The sequence below is a fragment of the Dipodomys merriami genome, unplaced genomic scaffold (genome assembly GCF_024711535.1).
Source record: "Dipodomys merriami isolate MVZ:Mamm:240054 unplaced genomic scaffold, mDipMer1.0.p SCAF_21, whole genome shotgun sequence".
Classification (NCBI taxonomy): domain Eukaryota; kingdom Metazoa; phylum Chordata; class Mammalia; order Rodentia; family Heteromyidae; genus Dipodomys; species Dipodomys merriami.
This window is the reverse complement of record NW_027203493.1, coordinates 8,226,398-8,250,000: the sequence shown is the minus strand read 5'-3', so window position 1 is coordinate 8,250,000 and position 23,603 is coordinate 8,226,398. Positions and strand designations below refer to the sequence as shown.

The following is a 23,603-nucleotide window of genomic DNA, read 5'->3' as shown; positions in this document are numbered from 1 at the left end:
GGGAAACTGCCTTCACAGCATTTTTTAAACAAAAGCTTCAAAGTGTAACAAAGAGATTTTGGTAACCACAGAAGTATTTTTTTAAAAATTCATAAAATGTCCAGAGTACACATTTAATGCATTAACTTCCCAACTGATTTGGAGAAAGTTAGCATTTCAAGATAGAAGCTCAGCTCATGTTTTAATTGGTTATCAGTCTCAACTACTTAATATCTACATGGCTTCTGGCAATTTTCAAAGAACTTTTACATGTATTACTAATTTCATCTGAAAAAAAGTACAATATTGTGCCTACCAAATAGATAATTCAGAGCAAGTCTGCTGACTTTTTATGTATCCTAAGTTTTTAAAACTCTGATATAAAACTTTAGAAGCAAGCACAGCAGTACATATCTGATAATCACTCAACAATAGCACAGTTCCAAGGACCATGTACTGTAAATGCTATGAAACTGTTAACGTGGCCACCATCCTTTTTATGCAGTTATTGTTAAGTGTTAGTAATAGATATATCATTAATGATCTGTAACATTATTAATAACTAACTACAACTTAAGATTTTAAAAATCTATATTTGAAAGCCCACTTGAATATATCAATAGATAGGTGTATATAAAAAACTAAGTGTCTGAGAAACCTTTTATATTAGAATCATTGTCCACAGATTCAAGAGGGGAGGGACGGGTCATACAAAAAAAGTCATCCGTTTTTTCCATATAAGATCCCTCTTTCCATAAATCTCTATTACTCTATATCTATTATAGGGATGATCACAAAACTTAAAGGTCCCAAATCATACCACCATTTCTATTTATTACAACTGGGCATATTTTTAACCCACTCATCAATACCAGACAAACATTCCCTCAAAGAAAAATAACTGAACAGTACTTTGTACCTAACCCCTCATCCTTAAGTAATCCACAATAACAAATTTACTTCACAGAGTATCATTAAACAGGGAAGAAAAAAAAGCAGTCAAAAACTGCAGTTTCATATAGCAACATAATTTATTAATAGACTTAGAATGGACTTACTCAAAGTCTTCCTGGAACTTTAATCTGTTGCTTAAAGCTAAGCAGAGCTTCCACAAGTAGCAAAACTCTCAAAATTAAATTTTAAAAAATTTTAAATTAAAAAAAAAGAATCCTTTATCTTGCTGTAGCACCTCCTGCTGGATGTAAGGATCTTCATGGAAGCAGAAGATAATTGAATAGAAAGGATGGACCCTTCAAAACTAAAATAAATAACTCCCCAGCCATTATTTATAACACTTTAAAAATAAAATATGGCATCAATAGATCTTTTTATCTATTACTATTTCAGTTCAATAAAGACTTGCCTGTGTCCAAAGCACAACATACTTAAAATAAACCTGTCTAAAAACTGAAGTTAAAATGCCTTCCAATACACTTAAACATAAAATGACTTTATAATGGGCAGCCAAGCATTTCCAGTCAAATTCCAAATAGTAATGTTAACAAAAACAAAAGTGTGATGTAAAGAAAGCACCTGGAATATTTTAACATATTAGTTTGTGTGTTGAGACTCTTCAACACTATTACTATGTTCCTCTCTTAAGGAGAGTTGTGCATCTACAAAGTTTTAAGCACAGAAATTTTTTAATAAACATGAGTGCAACTACAAACAAAAACTTCTGCTTTACAGTCAAAAAATATGTCCTGAGATTTTAAAATTCAATCTTCAGACATTTTAAATGGCCCTTAATAGCTAGTGTTTAGCCCACAACACAGATTCCATATACAAGTGAAGACAGAAGAGAGTAAGAAATAACTTACCGAATTCAAAATGAGTAATAGTATTTCCAGTAAAAATGTAGTAATGGTTTTCTACAAGACTATATATAAACCAAGTAAATTGTGAAACTTTGGGGGGTGAGGAGAAGGAGGGATGGGAGCTAGCCTTCAAAACAAAACAAAACAAAACAGCTGACCTATTTATTTCTTCTGCCCAAACGTGAGTGAACATCAAATGTAAACAAATAACATAAACACTGAAAAGAAGGCTTACAGGGCTTACCCTCAATTTCAGTCCCCATACCAGGCCCTCCATAAAGCTGCAGATGTTGATGTTGGTGGGTACTCTCTTTAAAAGACGGTATCCCAGCTCCTCGCCTCAAAGAACCCCTATAAAGTAAGTCTATGAAAAGGCTTCCTTCCTAGAGTGCACAACTGCTTTAAAAAGAAAAGGGGGGGAAAAAAACTTTCATCAGCCCAAATTAATCTGATTCTAATATTCAGCCATCAATTATTAATGTATAAATGTTCCCTAACTTCCCCCAGCTCAAGCATCTACATTCCTGACATCTTACCATTAAGAAAAATGCACAACTTGCACCCCAGCTATGGGGCAAGAAAAAAAAAATCTTTGAAATCCGAAACACAGCCACAAAGTTCACTGTCAAGGCCAGTATGAGGCCCACACACGCCCGGATCTCAGCTCACATCCTGAAATTCTCGACATCCATCCTCCCAGAGACATCATTTTAAAACAACAACACCACCACCACCACAGTGTGGACGGGCAGGGTGAGATCCTCTACTTCCAAGCCCTAAACAAAGAATTATTTCAACATATGACCGGAATATGATGACACCGGATTCACCAATGAAAACAAAACCTGCCTGCCATGCAGCAAGTCAGTCGTACCCTCATCTCCCTCCACAACTCAACTACTTGGAAATCACTCTCGGCACATTTTACAACCCTCCACCACCGGCGAGTCCGGCCTCCTCCCTTCACCGGGGTGCACAGCCACCAACAAAGTTGAAAGGAGACATTCTCCAGGCCGGTGCCCAAACCCTCCCCTGCCAGGGACACCTTGCTGCTACCCACCATCATGAACGTGGCCAGGGTTTAAAAAAGAAGAAGAAGAAGAAATCCTAACAGCACCGCTCAGCAGAATAAAGAGAGGAGGGGGGAGAGAGAGAGAGAGAGAGAGAGAGAGAGAGAGAGAGAGAGAGAGAGAGAGAGAGAGAGAGAGAGAGAGAGAGAGAGGAGAGAGGGGATGACGAGAAGTGTTGGGAACTGCGTGCTCGGCGGGGCTGGACCAAACGGAAAGAGTCCCACTCCGCGCGCCCCTCCCCCTCCCGCCCTCCCCCTCCCTCCCTCCCTCCCCGGCGGGGGCGCGGGCGGGGGAGGGGCGGCCGCGGCCCCTCTCCGAGCGGCCTGTCCAGCCCCGGCCCCTCCGCGCGGGGTCCCGGGGCGCCCCGCGGCCGGCGGCGGGGGCGACTGCGGGGAGGGCCGGCCGCGGGGTGAGGGGTGCAGGCAGACTCTCCAGAATAACAAGTTGCAGAAGAAGAAGAAGAAGAAGAGAAGAATAAGCGGAATTTCCCCAACGCTGCTCCGGCCACCCTAGACAAATGCACCAACACACACACTCACACTCACACACACTCACACACACACACACTCGGGCCCGGCAGCGTCAGCAGCCGCAGCTTTTTTTTTTTTTTTAATCCAAATCCTTCAGTCACCAAACAAGATGGTTTTCCCCCAAAATAATTTTAATTAAATAAATAATGATAATAAAAACTTCCCCCTAACAGCATCCCGGGTGGGTAAGGGGGGAGGGGGGAGGGTGAAAGCCGCCAGGCGACCATCCCCGGGCCGAGGCTCCGAGCCCCCCGCCTCCAGCCCCCCCAGCCCGGCCCCCCGCGGGGACAATGTGACGCCCCCTCCCCGCCACCCCCGGCGCGCCGCCTCTTGTCACCCGCTCCGGCCCTGCACTCAGCGCCCAGGCTCGCGAGGCCGCTCATAAACTTACTTCCAATCTATCCTGGGGAGGGGTGGAGGGCAGAGGGGCGGAAGGGGGGGACGACGAGGTTTTCCCATTGTCTTTTTTCGGGGGGGGTGGCGGTAAGGATAGGAAGGGCACGCAGGGGGGCGCCCCGAAGGGGAAGTTATTGCTCAAATCTCAAGTTGACTGAGGGGTCCTAGCGAGAACACCCCCTTTTTCCCTCCTCCCTCCCACACACCCCTCCCCTCCCCCTATCTCTACCCCCCCCACACTACAAACTCCAAGCAAGCAGCCCCAGTTCCTCCCAGAGACAAACACCAGAGACAAGACAGAGGGAGAGAGAGGGAGAGAGAGGAGAGAGAGAGAGAGAGAGAGAGGAGAGGGGGAGGGAGGGGAAATAGAGCTACTCCAGAAAAAAAAGAGAGAGAGGAGAGTGAGGAGGAGAGGAGAGAATGGAAAAGCTGGGATACTGCACCCTCCTGCTGCTGGCTGGCTGTCCCCCCTGGCAGCTGGAGGCAGGAACTCTGAGCAGGAGAAGCAGGAGGAGGAGGAGGAGGGAACTCTTCTTCATGGGGAGGGAGGGAAGAAGCTGGAGCTGCTGCTGCTGCTTCTGCTGCTGCTGCTCTGGGCCTCTCGCACTTTTTAGATATTAGTGTGTTAAGATGGTAGGTTGTTCCCTTCTCCCTCCTCCTCCTCCTCTCTCCCTCTCTCTCCCTCTCTCTCTCTCTCACTCACTCACTCACTCTCTCTCTCTGGGCTGTTTCTTTCCTCCTCTTCCCCAGGCAAGGGGGGGTGGGGAGGAGGGGGTGGGGGGGAGGAACTGGAGCCTCCTCCTCCTCCAGGAGAGACACACACAGGCCCCGGGCCGGACTGGGGAGGGAGGAATCAGAGCAGCGGGAGAGAAACTGTGGGAGACAAACAAGCCCAACTCTTCATCCTCCTCCTCCTCCTCCTCCTCCTCTCAGCAGCAGCAGCGAGCACCACCAGCCCATTCACCACCCGGCCCCGGGCCGCAGCACCTCCGCCGCCTCAGCCCGGGGATCCCTCCGCCCAGGCCCAGACACACTCGCCCGCGCGGGAGCCCGCCGCGCGGCCCCGCCGGCCCGCCGCCGTGCGCGCCGCCGCCGTGCGCGTCCCCGCCGCACCCGAGAGCCCGGACGAGAGGGACTGGGGCTGGGAAAGCGGGGACGAGTGGTGATGGGGAGGGGAGGGGTGGAGGGGGGGGGGGTCGAGGAGGTGCCGTGAGGGAGAGGGGCACGGCGGGGCGGGAGGGGGCGCCGGGCGGAGTTGTACGGAGGCCGGCCCGGGCCCTTGATCCTCCGTCAGTCGCTCGTGGGACGCGCGGGGGACCCCACCGGGGGCGTTGGGAGGGGGGGGCGCGGGGCGGCGGGGACCCGCGGCGGCGCTCGGGCAGGCGGACTACTTGACGTGTCGGTGCGGCGAATTTATTTCACTTTGCCTAAGGAACGGGGTGTGCTGCGGCCCCCATTGCCTAGGGAAAAAACCCGGATGTAAAGTGAGTGAAACTAAACTAGAGTGAAGTAGGGCAGCGGCAGCCAAACTCCAGTGCAGCGGCGGCGGCGGCGATGGTGATGGGGCCGCGCGCCCAGCGGCCGCTACCAAACTCCGCCGGAGCCGCCGCAATCCCGAGCCCGAGCAGCGCTGCAGCTTCGGCTCCGGTGCAGCCGAGGCGAGGCCGGAGCCCGCTGCGTCCCTTCTTTCCCCCCTCCACCCCCTCCCCAACTCCGCGGCCCGAGCCCAACTCCCCCCCCCCCTCCCGCCCGCGGAGCTGCACCGGAGCTCCGGAGCGGCCCCAACTCCCTCCCGTGCAACAGCAGTTTGCAGGGAGGGGGGGGGAGATGGGGGGGAGAGAAGAAAACAAGCGGCGAGGGGAAGCGAGGAGGAAGCACTGCAATGGGGGGGGGGGAGCGTGGTCCAGGCAACAGGAGAAGGATGCAACCTCAAGTCGAATGCAACACGCCAGCCCCGGCCGCCGCTCGCCGGCGCCCTCCCCGCCTCTCCCCTCCCCTCGCCACCCCGCCCCCTTGCCAAATAACTACCCTCGAACCACTTTATTAGCTGTACTTAGTCCCACACTGGCTGCGGGGCGGGGCGGGGGGCCGGGGTCCTTCGCTCACCTTTATTTATCGCTGCTCCCCCCCCCACTCCATGTTGTGTGTTTTTTTTTAATATTCCTAAGTTCTTTTGTTCTAAGGGGGGATGATGGCATTTACTTTTCTGCTTTGTGTAGCAGGGCAATCACGGGGAATCGGCCACGTATAATCCGGCGGTTTGTCATATTTTATTAGTGAAAGTATTTTATGCTTGTTCTACCTCCTCCAAGGACTGTAACATGGAGAACTGCAGGGAGGAAGGAGGGGGGGGGGAAACATCAGAAGAATTCTTGTTTTGAGAAATTTCTTGGCGGGGCGGGGGAGGGGGGCTCTCTTCCCCTCCCCTCCCCTCCCGGGGGGGGGGAGTAATTGAGATTTTTTTTTTTAATCGATAGTTTTCAACTTAAAGCATCACATGTTAGTACGGCTGTATTACTTGATTCTAAAATAGCCTCCAACCACCATAAAGAAGAAAAACTCCCAACATCTTAGATCTAAAAATAAATAAATAAATAAATCCCATCTGGACCGTGATAGGATCTGTGCTGGACGCTGGACTTCACACGGTGTTGGCCTTCGAATGTTAAATAACAATAAACCCCAGCCTCAACTGAATACAAATAGGGGGTGGTGGGGGTGGTTTTGTTTTTAAGGCTCAGCACTTTTGGAGCATCTGCCACTACGCATTTTCCAGGCATTGATTAGCCGTGCAACTCCCATAGGCATGAAGTCCAGTTCTCGTAGATAAAGAGCAACAGTGGTTAGATGATTTGCCCAAAGTCAAAGTGAGTCACTGGCAGAACCAGGAATAGCCTTGGACTTGATTTGCTACTAGTCACATCTTTTCCATTAAATAACATTTTCTCAAAGAAATGCTGTTTAAAGATAAACACACACTCTTCACCTTGTGTGTTCTTACCAGAGGTGCTTTGAGATCATCCACTATGAAGGCGTGTTCTTCCTTCTGTGACCTGCAAAACTTAAGTTTAACTTCTCAAGAGGAAACAATTAGGGTAAATTTTGATTCCTTAAAATTAAAAAAATAAAAATAAAAACCTATATGGTTTAATGTGTAGGCCATTTAATAGTGTGAGCATTGTTTTGAAAATTCACAGTAGAGAAAGTATGTAAGAGTTTAAGAGTGAAAATGAAAATCCCTATAAATGATTGGAGAAGCGTGGATGAACTCATCTTGTGAAGCTAAACCTGTAGTGCGGTCAAGACGAATAAGGGAAGGACTAGTGGAAAGACCCAATTTTACCACCTCTATCCCCCCCACTCAACCCCCCCCCAGATCTCTGCTGTGTTTAAAGTGATGGAGGATTGGGCCTTTCAAACAAGACCAAGTCATCATAGAACCCTCAACTTAATGGTGTCATTTCAAACCATCCCAGAAGTTGATTTTTTTTTTTCAGAGGAAGTCTTACCTTAGGAGTCTTTCTGAAGAAAAATAATTTTTTCTCCCCAGAATTTTTTATATGTTTTTATTGTAAAAATACTGTACAGAGGGGTTACAGTTGCATGAGTAAGGTCTCCCCAGAATTTTATAGAAGAAAAAATATGTTCAGAAATTGTGCATTAATGTGTAATCCTATAGAACTGGTGGGCATACTTATTATTTGAAAGACAGGTTAGGCTTTTGTATATGTTACAGTTTCTCAGTTCTACATTCTTATGACACAAAAGCATTCATAGACAACATATAAACAAATGTATACTATAATTTGATAGACCATGCTTCTATTTGCCTCCTTTTCCTCGCTTTTTTTTTTTTTAATGGAAGTATTCAGGCTTAGTTGAAGCTCTTTCTACTCAAGGCTGGCTCCCTACCACTTGAACCACAGTTCTACTTGCTGCTTAATTGCAGATAAGAATTTCACAGGTTTTCTGGCTTGGGCTGGCTTTGAACTGTGATCCTCAGATCTCAGCTTCCTAAGTGGCTAGGATTACAAGTGTGAGCCAGGGGTACCCGGTCTCTTCCTCACTCTTAAGAGGTTCAAGGATAGAGGAATCACACAGACTTGGATGCTGGTACCTACAAAGACTCTCTTTCAACTAAGGCACTTCAGTCAAGTTACTTCTCTGAGTCTCAGTTGTCCTATTTTGTATGCATATGTTACAGTTGGTGTAGCACAGTAGTAGAGTGGGTAGTTAGCATGCTCAAGGCACTGAGTTCAGTCTCCAGCACCCCAACAATGACAGTAATAATAACAACAATAATGCAGGTCTCATAAGACCATTGAGAAGAGTGAATGCAAACATTCATGTAAGTGCTTAGTATAGGATTGTACAATGCATCTTTCCTGTGCCCTCAATGAGTGTACTGGAGAAACAGAACAGGTGTCAGGCATTCCATTACCTTCGAAGTGCAGATTTTGCGCATGGGGTTCGGTGAGGGAGGGTCTCAGGTTGATTGAAAGTTGTAAGATTAGTGTCATGATAAATTTTAGAGGCTCTATCTCCAGCTCTAAATACCTTTCTGTATCTGACACTGGGTACTTGCTAAGTAAGCACACACTGATTGGGTGGCCTTAGGCAAAACACTTAGGCTCTCAGAACCTTGGTATTGCCCATAAAGTACACATTTGCCTTGTGGACTAGGTGTAAGGGCTAAATGGCATACTGCTAAAGAGTCCCAGAAATAAGCTGACGATTTTGCCACCAAATACTCCACTAATACAAGTCATTGAAGTTTCAGAGATGAGTAGCAGAGGCAGCCTACAGTGGTAGAGTGCTTGTCTTCTATGAGTAAAGACCTGAATCCCGTCTCCAGCACCACACACAGACAAAATAAAGCATAATCGTAATAGCAGATGCACAATTATTGCCTAGTTTCCACCCCTAAAAAATATTTCATTGTCATCAAAACCCTATTGAGCAAAAGTAAAACTCAAAATTTTGAATGTCATAAATCTCACATGTACAGTTTTGAGTTTTTGTAAGTGGTCAAATCTTATACACATATTCTATCCATCCACGTTCCAAGAGAGCATTAAAACTCCAAAATTAGAAAAACATAATTTTTCTTCTCAAATATTTATAGTTTTTTGTTGGTTTTTGGTTGTTTGTGGGGCTTGAACTCTGGGTCTAGGGGGCTGTCCCTGAGCTCTTTGGCTCAAGATTAGAGTGAAAAAGCTTTGTGAAAGCATGAGGATGTGAGTTCAAACCCTAGTCTGACATCAAAACACGAAAAAGAAAACCCAGACAACTTAAAAACATTGTACAGTGTCCAACAGAATCCTAATACTAAACATTAGGATTTATTAAATATTAGTATTAACCATTAAATATTAGGATTCTGTCTCATATAGAAGTTATTTTGATTCCTATCTCTTATTTTATACCATTTAAAAAATAAATCTAACAAGATAAATGTTTTTTAAAAAGATCTCCAATTAGCCAGGCGCTGGTGGCTCATGCCTGTAATCCTAGCTACTCAGGAGGCTGAGATCTGAGGATCGCGGTTCAAAGCCAGCCCGGGCAGGAGAGACCATGAGACTCCTATCTCCAATAAACCACCAGAAAACCGGAAGTGGCGCTGTAGCTCAAGTGGTAGAGCGCTCGCCTTGAGCTGAAGAGCTGAGGGACAGCGCCCAGGCCTGGAGTTCAAGCCCCATGACCGACAAAAAAAAAAAAAAAAAAAAAAAATCTCCAATTAACCACCAGAAAACCAGAAGTGGCATTGTGGCTCAAGTGGTAGAGCACTAGCCTTGAGCTGAAGAGCTGAGGGACAGTGCCCAAGCCCAAAGTTCAAGCCCCAAGACTGACCCAAAAAATAAAAAAATAAATAAATAATAAAAGAGCTCTCTACAAACACTATGTATTAAGTGACTTTGTGGATATGGGGGAAATATAACAGAGTTATTAAATATAATATTGCAGAGAGGCATTATATCCAACAAGTTTTCATATTTTATACTTTTAGAGTAGAGTACACTTTTAACACACTCATACTCACAGTTTAAAGTATTTTTGTCTTTGCATTTTGTATGTTAGTCTCATGTTCTAGCACTTGGTAATATTTCAAAGTGATAACCTCTCCCTCACCACCAAAGGACTAATGGTCGGTCAGTTTTTTCTTCTGGTGCCCCTATCGTCACACACTCCCTCGCCTTCTTTCATTTCCAGGTGAAAATTCTCATTATCTTTTGTGTGTGTGTGTCTATGCCAGTCGTGGAGCTTGAACTCAGGGCCTGAACACTGTCCCTGAGCTTTTTTGCTCAAGGCTAGTGCTCTATGACGATGATTCTCAGATCTCAGCCTCCTGAGTAGATAAGATTATAGGCAAGAGCCACCAGAGCCCAGCATGCCCTGTTATTTATTTTTATTTATTTATTTTTTATTTATTTTTTTGGGGTCCGGTAGTGGGGCCATAACTCTGGGCCTGGACGCTGTCCCTCAGCTCTTCAGCTCAAGGCTAGTGCTCAATCACTTGAGCCACAGTGCCACTTCCGGCTTTTTTCTTTTTCTTTATGTGGTGCTGAGGAATCGAACCCAGGGCCTCATGCATGCAAGGCAAGTACTCTACCACTGAGCCACCTTCCCAGCCCTTATTTTTATTTTTTTATTTTTATTTTTATTTTTTTGTCTTTTGTTCGTTATGGGGCTTGAACTCTGAGCTTGGGCACAATCCCTGAGCTCTTCAACTCAAGGCTAGAGCTCTACCACTTGAGCCACAATGCCACTTCCAGTTTTCTGGTGGTTAATTGGAGATGAGTCTCATGGGCTTTCTTGCCTTGGCTGGCTTTGAACTGCGATCTTCAGTCTCAGTCTCCTGAGCAGTTAGGTTTATAGACATGAGCAACCAGCACCCGGCCCCTGTTATCTTTTAAAAGGTCACTCTAAGGAAGATGCAAACTCTACCTGAAAACCTGAGGGTCCTTTTCTCACAGAGGCAGAGAAGTAATTATTAGGATTCATCAGTTTCCTTTCTAATTCCTATTGGGTTGGAATAAATGAAAACCCAGCCTGTACCAACAAAGCACTTTAATAAGTAGAGGAACCTATCAATGTGATTTTTAAAGAACTGTGACAGAAAATCCCCAGTGACTAGCAGAAGTTGAATGCGGGTTCTTTTCCCGCTCTGTGTCAATGATTTTTGAGCTTTTAAAAACTCTTCAACTTCCTGGGAGTATACATTTATAACAAGCCAAAATCAGAATCAGAAAAGGCCAGTTATAACTTGTAAATAAAAAAACATTGATGGATATGTAGTTCATTCTTTGAAGAATACCTTCCATTTTCTACTTTTCTATCATCTTCAAGCTCAATTTAATCCTAAAATATTTAAGCTAGGTGCTGGTGGCTCATGCATGGAATCCTAGCTACACAGGAATCTGAGCTTTGAGGATTACAATTTGAAGCCAGCCAGGGTAGGAAAGTCTGTGAGATTCTTTGTTACTGTTGTTGCAGTGGTGGTGGTGATGGTTGTGGTTGTGGGGCTTTAATCTAGGCCTTGGTTTTGTCCCTGAGCTCTTCAGCTCAAGGTGAGGGCCCTACCACTTGAACCACAGCACCACTTCCGGTTTTCTGGTGGTTAATTGGAGATAAGAGTCTCTTGGACTTTCCTGCCTAGGCTGGTTTGGAACTGTAATCCTCAGATCTCAGCCTCCAGAGTAGCTAGGATTACAGGCATAATCCCAGCCATTGATGCCCAGCTAAATCTGTGAGATTCTTTATCTCCATTTCACCACCCAAAAGCCAAAAGTAGAGCATAGCTCAAATAGTAGAGTGCCAGCCTTGAATAAAAAAGGTAAGGGGCTGGGCGCCCCGTGGCTCATGCCTGTAATCCTAGCTACTGAGGAGACTGAGATCTGAGGATCACTGTTCAAAGCCAGCCGGGGCAGAAAAGTCCATGAGACTCTTATCTCCAATTAATCACCAGAAAACTGGAAGTGGTGCTGTGACTCAAACAGTAGAGCGCTTGCCTTGAGCTGAAGAGCTGAGGGATAGCACCCAAGCCCAGAGTTCAAGCCCCATGACCGACCCCCCCCCCAAAAAAAAAGGTAAGGGACAGTGCCCAGGGCCCTGAGTTCAAGCCCCACAATAAGGAGGAAGATAAAGAGGAGGATGAGGAGGATGAGAAGAGGAAGAAGAGGAAGAAACAGCAGCAGCAGCAGCATTATTATTAACTAGACCAGGACCTCTCAATCTAGGCACTATTGACATTTGGGGCCAGGTAATCTATTGGTGGTAGTGTGTTTAACAGCCTCTCTGATCCCTATATACTAAGTAGAAGCTCCCTCACAGTGTATGTTTGTGGGTACGATGGGAATGGGGGAAAGAATATAAAATCACATCTGGGTTGGGGCTGAAGGGATGGGGCAGTTAGGAACCACTGTACTAAACCATGCATTTGAGGACATCCCAAGTGATTTGTCACAAGTAGCTTCTGCAGATCAGGGGGCCCAAGTTGAACCTGTCCTTAAACACAAAAATGGGAGCAATCTGAGTTGTACAAATGTCTGTGTGAAAGCTGCTGAATTGCCAAAAGTATCCCAGGGAGATCTTCCAAGACTGGGGATGTTGAAGGAATTTTATCATCTTGTTATTTCCACCTTCAGTTTATCTATTATCAACATAAATAAATTATATTGTGGGCCCAAGCAGAGTTGTTATCTCCTATAAAGTGTTACCAGATTTGGAGTCCAAGAACCACAGCTTAGGTCTAGTTCTGCACACGTCTGACGAATCACTTTCTCTCTCTGGGCCTATTTCCTTGTCCAACAAGAGAAAAGGAATGATCCTTAGTCAGCTGGATTGTGGGGGTCCAAACTGTTTGTGAGAAACAGTAGGGCCTATTTGTTGTTGTTGTTGTTGTTGTTGTTGTTTTGGTTGGCTGTGTGGCATGAACTCAGGGCCTGGAGGCTGTCCCTGAGCTCTTTTGTTCAAGGCTAGAACCCTACCACTACTCCACTTGGGTTTTTGAGTGACTAATTGGAGATAAGAGTCTCACATGGACTTTCTGCCCAGACTGCAACTGTGGATCTTCAGATCTCAGCCACCTGAGTAGCTAAGATTATAGATGTGAGCCACCAGCACCATTCCCAAGGGCTCATTCTTGAGGAACTGGGAACACTATATTCTTATAGTCCATTCTGACTATGACTGAATGATCTCCTGATGGAGGCTGTATTTTGTGTACAAGGTACACAAATATATAGAATTGTTATGGAAGTTAAATGTAATAATGTGAGTTGTCTGTTCTTGATAAATGTTATTGGAGTCCTTTGGTAAATTGTATTCCACAAATATGTTTCACTTAATTGTTATTATTTCTTTTCTGTGAACATTGTCATATGTAATCCTGAGGCAATAATTAATTAGTACACCTATATGAGTGGGTTTTGTTTTGTTTTGTTTTTTGGTGCCACTATTTGGGCTTAAACTCAAAACCTTTAGCTTTTTCACTCAAGGCATGGTGTTCTACCACTTGAGCCACACTTCCACTTACGAATTTTTAGTGGTTAATGCAAGATAAGAGTCTCATGGACTTTTCTGCTCAGGATAGTTTTGAATCTTGATCCTCAGATATCAGCCCCCTGAGTAACTAGGATTACAAATGTGAGCCAACAGAGCCTACAATGAAGCCCTTTTAAAAATGTTATGTCCCCAATTCTAGCCATCCTTAAATCTCAGTATGCAACTTCTAAGTCTTCCAAGTTAAGCAGGTGTGTTGCAGTAATTTAAGGTTCTTCTCCTTTCATTGAAGCCCCTGCTTCAGCTCAACGTAAGTAGCTAGCATAATGTTTGTCTAGTCCCAAACATTGAAATCTTGGTACTTTACAAATTTTACTTTGCTCAGCATTGGCAAATTTCATTGCAGTTTTCAGATGGGGTACAGGGCGGGTTTTCTAAGTTAAACTTTGGGGATCTGGGAGTCTCTTTCGTGTGTGTGTGTGTGTGTGTGTGTGTGTGTGTGTGTGTGTGTGTGTGTACAGTTGAGACTTAAAATCAGGGCCTGAGTGTTTTTCCTTAGCTGGAATTCTAATCATGATTGTCACTCTACCACATAAATCATATCTCCACTTTCAGCTTTTTGCTGGTTAATTTGAGTTAAAAGTCTCACAGACTTTTCTACCCAGGCTGGACTCAAACCATGATTCTCAGATCTCAGCCTCCTGAGTAGCTAGGATTACAGGCATGAGCCACCAGTGCCTAGCAAACCTTTTTTTTTTTTTTTTTTTTGTCAGTCCTCAGGGCCTGGGTGCTGGCCCCATCTAACAAATGAAAAGACCCAGGCAGTTGAAGTAAATTGCCCAAGGTTAATGTTCTACCACTTGAACCACAGCACCACTTCCAGCTTTTTCTGAGTAGCTTATAGGAATTTAATGGATTTTCCTGCCCCAGGTGGCTACAAACTTCAATCCTCAGATCTCAGCCTCCTGAGTAGCTAGGATTACCGATGTGAGCCACTGGTGCCTGACTTGTACAAACTTTCTAATTGAAGTATAATGTTCATGCAGGAAAATGCACAAATCACAAGTCATATAGTTTTGCAAATAACACACAAAGCAAAGGCACACTGTACTGACTGGGTGCTTTTGAAAGTTAAAGAATTCTGCAATAAACATGTATTTTATCACTAGAGGGATGAGAACAGAGTATCATGAGTTTGAAACAAGATAGTGAGGATTTCCCAGACTAACAACTGCCTTTGAGATGCAAATGTAATTTCTGAATTATCAAATAGAGATATAGCAAGATAATACATTTGAATCAGCCATCTTTTGCTTACTATAAGATCTTGGACAATTTACTTCAACTGCCTTGGTCTTCTCATTTGTTAGATGGGGAAAATAATAAGATTTGTGTTAGGATTAAAAGAAGTAACACACTTATGGGTTTGTACAAGCAAAAGCAAATCATTAGCCATTTATGATGATGCCCCCAGGGACGATAGGGAAGAAGTTCTTAAGATCTCAAGAATTCTTGCAGAGAGGAGGGAAATTTTTCCCTGCAGAGGAGCTGGATGAGAACTCAGAGGCCAGGACTCCTGACAGTAAAGAAGATAGGTCTGCAGATGAGGCCATAGAATGAGACAAAGCCCGGTACCTGGAGGCCACAAGCAGGGTGATGAACCAAATAGCTGTGAAGAGAGTGCAGTTCTGAACAGAAAGCCACAGGGGTGTGCCTGGCATCCAAACACGACATGACCTGATTTGCTGGGAGACCAGAGGAAGGTCTAAGAGGGATGTGATGCGGGCCTAGAGAGAGCAAAGAGAGATGAGGCAGCCTCAGCATCCTAATCCTGGGGTAGGAAGGGTTCAGGGTTTATGAAAGGCCTGTGCTCGGACGGAGGGGAACTCTTAGGGGTCTGGCCAAGTGACTTCAGCACCGGACAGCTTATGAGCAATATGAAATACATACATACCCTGAGGCTCAAATCTCCTTATGCAGAAGGAGGAAGTAATTCTGGTGCCAGAATTCAGGGGGCTGAGATCTGAGAATCTCAATTTGTAGCCAACTGGGACAAGACTTTCATGAGTCTCCTAAACCAGCAAAAGACCAGAAGTGGAGGTTTTGATCAAGTAGAGTATCTTGCACAAAAAAACTAAAGGATAGGAACCAGGCTCTGAGCTAGCCCCAATACTGAAAACACACACAATATATTTCAGCAATATATTTGTATATATAATAAATTCATATGTGTATTTATTATATATAAATATAAGGCTGCACCTTAGATCCTAGACACAGCAAAGAACTGTTCTCCTCTAGATGATGGCAACAAGAAGTGTCCCCAAATCTAGCCAATGACCTGATTTGTCTCAGCTGGACCTTTAGATTTCTCTGATTTCTTCTTCATTATTGCAATCTAATAAGTGGCCTTGTTGTTGCTTTCAAAGGAAGCAATTTGTTTCTCTTTCCGATTGGTTGCAGGAGATATATCAGCATGTAAAAAATGCAGCAGGACAACTATGGCAAATAAGTATAATATAGTAGTCTCACTTTTTTTTTTTGAACTCAGGGCCTGGGAGCTATCCTTGAGCTTTTCTGCTTAAGGCTAGCTTTCTGTTGCTTTTTTTTTTTTTTTTTTTTGGTCTGTCATGGTGCCTGAACTCTGAGCCTGGGCCCTGTCGCTCAGCTCTTCAGCTCAAGGCTAGCACTCTACAACTTGAGCCACAGCACTATTTCCATTTTTTTCTGCTTATGTGGTATAGAGGAATCGAACCCGGGGCCTCATGTATGCAAGGCAAGCACTCTACCACTGAGCCAATTTCCCAGCCCAGCTTTCTACCACTGTGCACCATATCCCCAATTCTGGTTTTCTGATAATTAATTGGAGATGAGTCTCATGGACTTCCCTGCCTGGGCTGGCTTTGAACCGAGATCCTCAGATCTCAGCCTCCTGAGTAGCTAGGATTACAGGCGTGAGCCACCAGCACCTGGGTAATATTCTCATTTTCATGTGGCATCAACAGTTATGTAAAAAACAAGCCAGGAATGGCAAGTAAGGGATCTGTGGGTTTCCCAGAGGGGAACTTGTCCTCAGAATCCTTCTCAATACAGTCGACATCAGATAACCAATCATTTGGAACTTCCCCAAGATAGAAATCTATTTTGTCATACCTGGACTCACCTCTGGTGTCTCACTGTAATTAATGCACCTGTCCTGCTCACTTTCTCAGCTGCTAGTGCAAAGGGGCTCAGATAGAAAACGTGGTCTAGCCTAAGTCGTGCATATTTAGATGAAGTCCTAGATAGGTAACCATTGCCTCTCTATTTGGGGACCTGTTCTCATATTTCTGAGTTTATAACTGATTTATGACCTATAAATAGTCGCATCAACCTCATTGCTGAATAATTTACATAATGAGGTCATGCTCTTTGGATGAACCTGACACCCATCAGTGTTAAACTAACCTGCCATGTGCTATGCATTCAAGTTAAGCTCAAAGAAGAGCCGCAGGCCAAACTGGTAGGAGGGAGACACAGCAGGTCTGTTTTATGCTCCTGTGTGTGGTACTGGGGATGGAACTCTGGGCTTCTACTTTTGCCCAGGCTATGATCCTCCTATCTCTGACTCACAAATACCTGCTATTCCCTTGTTTTAAGTCAAGCCATTCTACTTCCTCTTGAGCTTTATCTTCTTCCTCTCTAAAATGGGATTTGATTTCCCCTTAGATGACAATGTTTGAATGCTTAAAATGATACATGTTCTTAAAGGTGCTCAGAACTCAAAGAAAACCTCAGACTCTAAGCGTCTTTTCTGTCAGCTGGTGTCAAACAGAGGTGACACTCGTTATGTTAAATAAGCACTTGCTGAACAGTCGGTGGAGTAAAAGCCATACTAGCCCCATCTGTGATATGGGTACAGTATCCTGCTCCATTCTCCCTTTACTTACAGGGAACCACTGAAATAGAAGTCTCATACAAACGAGCTTACTGGACAATGATATAGTGCACAAATAAAGCAGGAGTTAATCAAGATACAATTTGAAAAGGTGGGGTGCTGGTAACTCTTGACTATAATCGTAGCTATTCAGGAGGCTGAGACATGTGGATCACCAGTTGGAAACCAGCCTAGGCAGGAATGTCTATAAGACTCTTATCTCCAATTTACCACCACACACACACACACACACACACACACACACACACACACACACACACACACACACACAGAAGTGTGGCTAAAGTGATAGAGTGCCAGCCTTGAGCAAAAAAGCTGAGGGCCAGCACCAGGCTCTGAGTTCAAGCCCCAGTACTGGCATGGGCATGCGCACACACACAACACACACACACACACACACACACACACACACACACAGCATATGAAGGCAGCAGAGGGGAGGGATTCTGGGCCAAGATATACACAGGTAGAAGGAGGAGATCCCACTATAAACCGGGAAGAAATAGGAGCAGGCTGTACATTGAATCCCAGATACACAGAGGTGTTGCCCACTTCTGGATCAGGGTAACAAGAGTGACCCCAAATCCAGCCAGTGACCTCCATGACAGAGCCAGACCTTTAGATTTCTTCTTCATTATCTCCACTTTGGAATGATAAGCCTTTCATGGAGAGAATGAGTTTTAGAAACTAAAAAGAATTTTCCAGTAGGCACTTGGGGATGTTTGACTCCCAGTTGGTTCAGGGGTTACCAATAAACTATAAAATCAAATTTTAATACTAGCTCCTCGATTAGCATAAAACACAAACATATTATTTTTCCCCAAGTACACTATGTTGTCGCATGTTCATCTAATAGAAAAGAGAATCTCATTCCACATCCAATCTGGATGAATATTATATTCCCTTTGATAGACATCAGTGAGTGGAGAACAGATCCACTCTTAGCAAAAATGTTCAGACCTGAGCTTTGTGACTAACTGGGCATAAAGACCACTTATTTCACCCAACCATGTCCCCTGCTCAGCAGCTTAGGCAAGACTGAAAAGATCACAGAGGAAAACCAACCCAGACTATGACCATATTAACTTATTGCTTTTTCTCCTCGTGTTATTGAAACTTAAGTCAGAAACATTTACAAAATATTGCTTTAGAGGAAAATGTTTTGGCTTGACTAATGGTTTAATAACCCAGAAAAGGCAAACAAACAAAATATGACAGTAGGTACGACAAGTGGGTCCTGCTTCCAGTTTTAACAATGAAGTCTTAAGAGCTGAAGGGTTTAGTGTAGTGACAGGCTTCTTGCTTACCATTTGCAAAGGTCCTGAGTTCAATCTAAGCACTACGAAACAAAAAATAAAACAAAACACTTCCGGAGATTGTAAAATGATATTTCACTTCAAAGACATCACAGTAGGGGTTTCATTTTTATTTTACCAAACTTACAGCTTCAGAGAAATTTTATCTTTATCTCTGGTTAGATTTCAATTGCAAACAGTGTCCAAAGATTTAATCTCTAATGTTCTGCCATCTCAGGAGTACTTGGCTTTTTGACAGAGGGAGTATAGGTCTCACTTGTGCTATCAGCTAAGTTGCTCAGGATAAGAAAGCCACTGGTTAATGGTCTGCCTTTTTCTTCATCTTTAAATATCTATATCTTGTCACATCAAGACAGTCAGTGGATTTAAAGCAGGGATCTTGAAAATATTTCCCATATTTCCTATGATGACTTACTGTTAATTATTAACAGGACAAAAATAATGTCCATTTGCTAAGTGTTCTGGGCCAGATGTTTTGGACACATTTAAAGTTTTTATTTATTTATTTTTTCCCGGTGGTGGGGCCTGAACTCTGGGCCTGGGTGCTGTCCCTCAGCTCTTCAGCTGTCGACTAGCGCTCTACCACTTGAACCTCAGTCCCACTTCCGGCTTTTTCTGCTTCTGTGGTACTGAAGAATCGAACCCAGGGCCTCATGCATGCAAGGCACGCACTCTACCACTGAGCCACCTTCTCAGACCCACACATTTTAAATTTTATAGGTAAGAGCCAGGTGCTGGTGGTTCCTAGCTACTCAGGAGAGCGCGATCTGAGGATCATGGTTCAAAGCCAGCCCAGGCAGGAAATTCCATCTTATCTCCAAATAAACATCAAAAAAGCTGGAAGTGGAGTGGTGGCTCAAGTGATAGAGTCCTAGCCTTGAGTACAAAAGCTCAGGGACAGCACCCAAGCTCTGAGTGTAAGCCTAGTACTGATATATTAAAAAAAAACAAAAAGTAATAGAGAGCTACAGAGGGGTTAAGTCAGTTGTCTAAGGTCACATACATCATGTAAGGCAAAACTACTTAGAGTCACAGACTCAGGAATCCCCCTGGGCTGTGAAGTAGCACTGGGCTGGAATGCAGCAGGCCAGATGTTGGGACCAGTAGATGAAGGCTGAGATGAGGATCTGCAAGGAAGACCATCTCTTTGGCAGAATGAGAAGCCAGGTTCCATCCCGTATGACAGGATGGCCTAGCCTGAGGGAACATGAGGTTTTGAAGCTGGAAGGGTATAGGCTGGAATATTTATTTCCCTTATCTTTTTTGTGGGTTGTAGGGCTTGAACTCAGGGCCTGGGTACTGTCCCTGAGCTTCTTTATCTCAAGGCTAGTGCTCAACTTCTTTGAGCCACAGTACTCAAAAAAAAAAAAAATCACTTCTAGTTTTCTGGTGGTTCATTGAAGATAAGAGTGTCATGGACTTTCCTGTCTAGGCTGGCTTTGAACCACAACCCTCAGATCTCAGCCTCCTAAGTAACTAGTATTACAAGTGTAAGCCACCCAGTACCTGGCATGGGCTGAGATATTTCTTGAGTAACTACTTACTTAGCTGAGGGGCCTAGGACTCTTCACCTCATTTCTCTCATCTGTGAATTAAAGATAGGATGCAACTTGGGAAGAGGAGAAAATTTCTTGCAGAGTTGCTTTGGTAGTTGGAATAAGCCATGTAAGGTGGCTTGCACATGATAGGCCAGGCAAAATGTTGTTAGTACCTTGGCAGCATTGCCCAAATGTGTTCAGGTGCAATAGGTAATAACAAGGGGGAAAAAATGGAAGAACTGTTTAAATTATTCACAGTGCCAGTCAGGTGAATCTGAGAGATGTTGTATAACAGTTCAACTGCTTCTTTACTGCAGGACTTCTCAGAGCCTTTATATTGCAAAGATGCAATGGGGGGAGGCTCAGAGAGGGAACCTTTTCCCACTTCATAGCCACAGTCTCATGGTGTCTCTTACAGGACTAGTGTGCCTCAGAACACTGGTTCCAGTGACTTTAGAAACAAAAAGGATTATCCAAGCTACTTGAGAGGATGAAATCAAAGGTTTGAGACCAGCCTGGGCAGAAAAGTCTGTGGGATTCCATGTCCAATTAGCCAGCAAAATGTTAGATTGGAGATGTGACTCAAGTGGTGGAGGGCCAGTTATGAGCAAGAAAGTTGAATGAGGAAATGAGGACCTGAATTCAAGTACCAATGTTGGCATACACAAAGAAAATATTATTCAGGTACTAAGTACTAACACCAGAAGTGCTGTTTTGTGGCATCTCCAGAGATCTCTTCTTTTCCATTTATTTCTCTCTTCCTCTATTTTTAATATTTTTATTGTAAAAATACTATACAGAGGGGTTACAGTTACATGAGTAGGGTAATGAGTACATTTCCTATCAAGCATTGTCCCCTCCTCCTCTGTTTTTTCCCTATCATCCCTTCTCTCCCCACCTCCCCAACTTCTCCCCCACCAAGTTGTAAAGATCATTTTCAACATAGTGTCTTGTACATCTCATTGTTATAACCTGTATCCTTATTTCAGCATTTTGTTATTTCCCTTCTCCTCCCCAAATTAGAAAAATGTATATACAAGGTACAGGGCACTGACATCAAATACAGTGAAAACAGGGGTTATACCATGGGGAAAGAACATACAAGAGAAACAAAAAAAAAATCACAATTAAATCATGTTAAAAACAATAGCAAGCAAGAAAAAAACCATTTGTGTCCCTATTTTGGGGTTCATTTCACTTAACATCATCTTATATGTTCATATATACAGAGCTTTTGACCTTTTTCTGCTTGTCCTAGAATTATACTAGTTATTGCGAATAAGGGAAACCATGGGACCTATTTTCCTTTGGGCTTGGCTTACTTCATTTAATATAATTTTTTCCAAATCTTGCCATTCTTTCTGTCATTCTTTCTGATGGAGGCATAGAATTCCATTGTATAAATATACCACATTTTCTTGATCCATTCATCATCTACAGAGGGGCATCTGGGTGGGTTCCATATCTTAGCTATGGTAAATAATGCTGTGATAAACATAGTTGTGTTGGTAGCTTTAGTATAGCCTTGTTTGTGATCAAGTGCTAGCCTTGAGCTAGCGCTCTACCACTTAAGCCACAGCGCCACTTCCTGCTTTTTCTGCTTATGTGGTCCTGAGGAATTGAACCCAGGGCCTCATGTATGCAAGGCAAGCACTCTACCACTGAGCCACTTTCCCAGCCCCTTGTTGGTTTTCTTTATCATAGTTAATGCTTTGTTTTCTGCTGGTTAGTTGTAGATAGGGTCTGAGAGATTTGTTTGCCGTGGTTGAGTTCAAACTGCAATCCTCAGACCTCAGCCTCCTAGGTACCTAGGATTATAGGCATGAGCCACCAGTACCCGACAGGATTTCTCTTTACAAATGCCACAAATGGAGTTTTAAAGAGTGATATTCAACTGGGAACTGGTGGCTTATACCTGTAATCCTACCTACTCAGGAGGTAGACATTAGAAGGATGGAAGTTCAAGACCAGCCTAGGCAAAAGGTTCTCAAGACCTCATTATCTCAACCAATAGGTAGGGTGTTACACTTCTGTCATTTCTAGCTACATCAGGAAGCATAAATAGGAGGATCGCTGTCCAAGCCAGCCCGAGCAAAAGGCAAGACCCTATCTCAAAAATAACAAGAGCAAAACAGACTAGAAGTGTGGCTCAAGTGGTAAAGCACCTACCTAGCAAGCAAGAAACCCCAATAGCACATACACAAAGGAAAGAGAGAGAGAGAGAGAGAGAGAGAGAGAGAGAGAGAGAGAGAGAGAGAGAGAGAGAGAGAGAGAGAGAGAGAGAGAGACTTAGCACCATTCAAGTAATTGTTTTGGCTTTCTGGGTGGTAGGGGTTCCCAGAGGAGCTCAGAAAGGGCAGGTTACTACCCAGACCACCAGAAGACATGGAACAAGGTAAGGAGACCTGGTCACCCTCCTCCCCCAGAGAGTAAGAAGCCAGCCCATCCAGAGTGACCAAAGGGCAGCCCAGTGCAAGGAGGAGCCTAGAGTTAAACAGAGGATCAGCTTTTTATGTTCATGTAAAAAGCACTTGCCCTGGGGTTACAAATGTTATTGCATTTGTGTAGCACTTTCCTGCTGCCCTCGTTGCAAGCATCACAGGACCCCAGTGGCAGTACTTATAACCCTTGATCAATAGCTTATTTCTATCGCCTTCAGTCCCCATTGCCAATCGTCCTGTATAATGTGGGAAGCCAGCAGACTTTGCTGTTCTCTAGTTGTACATGCTACGAATGTAAACAGTATAATGTACGTGTGTGTGTGTGTGTGTGTGTGTGTGTGTGTGTGCATGCCTGTGCACACACTGAGCCAGAGGACATGGAATTGTTAAATAAGGAATGAATGACAAAAAGGAATCTTCTTCCCCGGCCCTCCTCTCAATCTCTCTCTGTGTGTCTTTTTGTTTTTCCAGTTCTGGGGTTTGAACTCAGCGCCTGGATAATGTCCCTGAGCCTCTTTGTGCTCAAGGCCAGTGCTCTTCCACTTGAGCCACAGCATCACTTCTGGCTTTTTCTACATATGTGGTACTGAGGAATCGAACCCAGGATTTCATGCATGCTAGGCAAGCACTCTACCACTAAGCCACATTCCCTCTTCTTTTTTATTAGTGTGTGTGTGTGTGTGTGTGTATTTGTGTGTGTAAGATATATATATATATATATATATAGAGAGAGAGAGAGAGAGAGAGAGAGAGAGAGAGAGAGCACATGCACGCATGTGTATGCATGCCCATACTAAAACTTGAACTCAGGTCCTGGGCACTGTCTCTTGCTTTTTCTCTCAAGGTTGGTGTTCTACCACTTGAGCCACAGCTTCACTTCTGACTATTGCTGGTGTCATGGACTTTCTTGCCCAGGCTAGTTTTTTTTTTTAATTTGTTGGTTGTGGGGCTTGAACTCTAGGACTGGGCGCTGTCTCTGAGCTCTTCAGCTCAAGGCGAGTGCTCTACCACTTGAGCCACAGCATCACTTCAGAGTCTCACGGACTTTCCTGCCTGGGCTGGCACCCAGCTTGCCCAG

At 44.4% G+C, this 23,603-nt stretch overlaps 1 protein-coding gene across 23 annotated transcripts in view; it reads right to left on the bottom strand.

The window, feature by feature from the left end:
• The window catches only part of Phf21a (PHD finger protein 21A), a 206,412-nt gene extending 201,661 nt beyond the window's left edge, over nucleotides 1-4,751 (bottom strand). For 6 of the 23 annotated variants that reach the window (XM_070032501.1, XM_070032502.1, XM_070032497.1 and 3 more), the window contains exons 1-2: nucleotides 2,041-2,827; nucleotides 1,800-1,923 (exon numbers count right to left, since the gene is read on the bottom strand). The gene's annotated coding sequence lies outside the window, so the exon portion shown is untranslated. Of the gene's footprint in view, nucleotides 1-1,037; nucleotides 1,189-1,799; nucleotides 1,924-2,040; nucleotides 2,830-2,856; nucleotides 2,951-3,787; nucleotides 3,821-4,235 lie in introns of those variants that run through there. The other 17 variants (XM_070032496.1, XM_070032491.1, XM_070032500.1 and 14 more) reach the window with 11 other exon arrangements.
• Between the last annotated feature and the right edge of the window lie 18,852 nt (nucleotides 4,752-23,603).